Here is a 3237-nt window from a genome sequence, read left to right as displayed (position 1 = left end):
AAGAGGTGAACTAGAAAATGTGCAAAGTGGGGTGTGGATGTCAGCACCCGCTGACAGCACACGGCACTGGGGCTGCTGCGACCTGTAGCTGTTCGGGTGGTTTGAATGACGAGAGTCAATTCCCGTGCCTGGAAAGCATCGGATACAACAGGGCAGGGGTCCTTTATGGGTGAGGCCCCTCGTTATCAAGCTATCTGGGAATCATTACAGCCTGTCTCCGTTTTCTTGCAGCTAAAACTGGCTTTGGAGGAGGCTTCTCCATATGGACGCTGAATAGCCTGAGATGCGGTTATGCCGCTGCAGAGCAGGGTGTGCCACCAGCAGCTCTGTCTACCCCCTATTTACAGGGGTTTAGAACTTCCATCCGGGCTTGAGACTTGGCTTAAAGAGCCAGGAGCACAGATGGGCTTTTAAACCCTTTAAAAAAACATCAAATTTGAGTGCTCTGGGAAAGCTTGAAGACCTTGCAAGTGTCCGAACAAGCCTGGCTAAGCAGCTGCTCTCTAATATTAACCACTTTCGAGGGCTGGAGAGGGAGGGATAAAAGGAGTTTGGGTTTCTCTGGCCCCCTTTCATCTGAAGATCACAAGATGTTTTGCAAAACGTGGGGCCCGATTCTCCGTGCTCATCCCTGCCAGCTTGGCAGTGGGGACGTTGCAAGAGGAGCCTGAACACTCGTTTTGTGCATTTTGTGCCAGTTTGGGTCATTGTGCAACGTAGAGGATTTGGGAAGAAGCATGCCTGGGTCCTACACTTGCATCTCTCTGTTTTCAAACCAGACTTGATCTTTTTTAAAGTGAGTGTCCCCAGCTTTGGTAGCGGGGACAGCTTGCTTTGCCTTGATTGAATTTTGTACGAGATTCTTTGCATTGTCATTGCGACCATCCCATTTTCCACCTGACGAGGAACCGGTCCAGCATTTTCCCGGAGGATGCCGTGCCGCCGCGGCGCTGATTCGGCAGGTGCAGGTAGCTGCAGGGCAGAACTGCTCCTGCCCAGCCCCGCTCCCCTCCCTGCGCTCTTGTTTTTTGGTGCGAGGACAACGTCAAGAAGGTTCCCCGGTCACGTCTGCTCTGACGGACGAGATGGCGGATTGCACCGACTGGGTTTGATGGAGAATTTCTTTGCTCTGAGGGCCACTGCAGGGGTGGATGAGTCGCTCTCCACTTTTGGGGTGCCCGGAGCATCTTTGCGTTGCTCTGCGGATCCTGCCAGGACCGTGAGGTTGGTGCATGCAACCAGTGACCTGTTCCCCGAGGGCGTGGGGATGGAGAGCTACACCGGCAGCCTCCATTGGAAATATTTTTTAATTTTTATTTATTCATTTGTTTATAAGTCTTGCCACTTTTGACAAAACCAGCTGATTTTAGCTCAGCAATGAAAGCAAGACTGGCTTTAAAGGTTGCATCCTGCAGAGGCAAGAGACCTCTGCTGATCTTGGCGCTGGACTTCCAACAGCTTGGCTTGTCTCTGAGCTCTGGTCCTGCCTGGCAGCAAGACTTCAGGGCTGCGTTTGCCAGGGTGTAGGAGGGATCCGTGCTCTCCGGCTCCTCAGCGGTGATGGGCATTTTTGTTTTTTCCTAAGGAAGCTTCAAATAAAACTATTCCCCAATCTTTAGTGGCACAGCCTTATTCTAGGGAGGATGGACACGAGCGAGATAAAACCACCCTGCACCCCAGGTTGTGCAGAATTGGATCAGCTCCAAATAGGAGCAACAGCAAGAAGCAGATTTTTTTGCAGTGGTTTGCTATGACTCCATGAGTCAGAACTGGACTTTTGCATTGAAGCAAAAAAGCGTTTATGTTACTCTGCTGAGAGCTACTGTCCTTTCAATTAATTCATCCTTGCGGATGGAGAGAAATGCATTACAGCCGTTTATTTGGGATTTCTTAAAATGATGAAATTGCTGAGCAATCCTGGAGGTTAACAGTTTCCAGGAGGTTCTTCCGTATTTCCTTACAAGTGCAACGATGCTGGCTCTTACAATACTTGGTGATTTTTTTCCTTAAAGCTTGAAAGCCTTGCGAATCCACAGAAAAAAAAAAAAAAAATCTCAGTCATCCAAGGCTGCTCAGATGACAGACTCTGCTCTGGATACAAAGTGCAGGTAACCTTTGTTTGGCTCCAGCCCCGGGGCGTCTGCCCCCCGTGCCTGTGGGTGACCCCCGACAGCATCCTCCAGGCTCTCCAGGAGCTGCTGCCGTGGGCTGTTTGCGGTTTGCAGCTGGCAAGGTGGCATGCAGGATCTGGCTGGCTCAGCAGAACCGGAGCCAGTATTGTGCTTTCATGAAATTACTTGGGGAAAAAATTAATTGAGTATCTTGGCCGATGGAGTGCAGCCTGGGGTCTGTTGCAAGTTGGGCGAGATCAAACTAATCCTGCAGAAGGTTTCTCTCGCCACGTATTTGCAAATTCTGATCGAAACTAAAAACTCATCAGATTTTCTCCAACCAGGTCTAGCCTGAAGCGCTGCACGAGGGGAATTCCCACAGAGCTCAGCCCGGTGGCCTGCACTTGCCTCCTCTTGCAACAAGGCATTGCTCGAGCCCAGGAGTAGTTGCTATTGACTTAGAAAGGAAGATGCAGTAAAGGATATTTCCTACACCTCCAAAGCAGATTTCCAAAGTGGATACTCCATCCTGGTCTTCCCAGCTTCCATCCTGGTCTTCCCAGCTTCCATCCTGGTCTTCCCCAGCACAACACGGAGATGTTGCCGCAGGATGCTCAGAAAGCCAAGAAGCAGGCTTGGGACCGGCAGCGGGGCCATCTCGCTGTCCCCAGAGATTTGTGATGGGGGAGGCAGGCCACCACCAATGGTTGGTGCGTGGGTAGGTGGGTGTTTGCTAGGTGCACGCGGTGTTAGGTGCAGGGTCCAAGGTGGAGGGGGGGACAGGATTTGAGCTGTAGGTTCACCTTTGAGCTCAGGCGGTGGAGCTGCACGCTCCGGTCTGTAGGCAGGTAATGGTGAGCGTGGCAATGCCTCCCCCTGGGAGACTGTTTTGGCAGCTGTTAATTGGAGGTGGAGATTAGGGTGTGAAAAGCAGAGTTTCAGCCAAGAGATGAAACGTGCAGTAACTGTGACAGGAAGGACCAAGCTTTTCTTCCAGGGAAGAAACCAGCCAGGCTCTCAGATGATGACTTTGTAAATCATGGTTTACACTTAGAAGGGATGGAAAGGCAGGATATCTCATCCCAGGAGGGGGATGCCTTCTCTCTGGGAGGGACATGTCCTGCTG

The sequence above is a fragment of the Fulmarus glacialis genome, unplaced genomic scaffold, assembly GCF_000690835.1.
Source record: "Fulmarus glacialis isolate BGI_N327 unplaced genomic scaffold, ASM69083v1 scaffold37628, whole genome shotgun sequence".
Taxonomy (NCBI): Eukaryota; Metazoa; Chordata; class Aves; order Procellariiformes; family Procellariidae; genus Fulmarus; species Fulmarus glacialis.
This window is presented reverse-complemented; position numbering follows the sequence as displayed.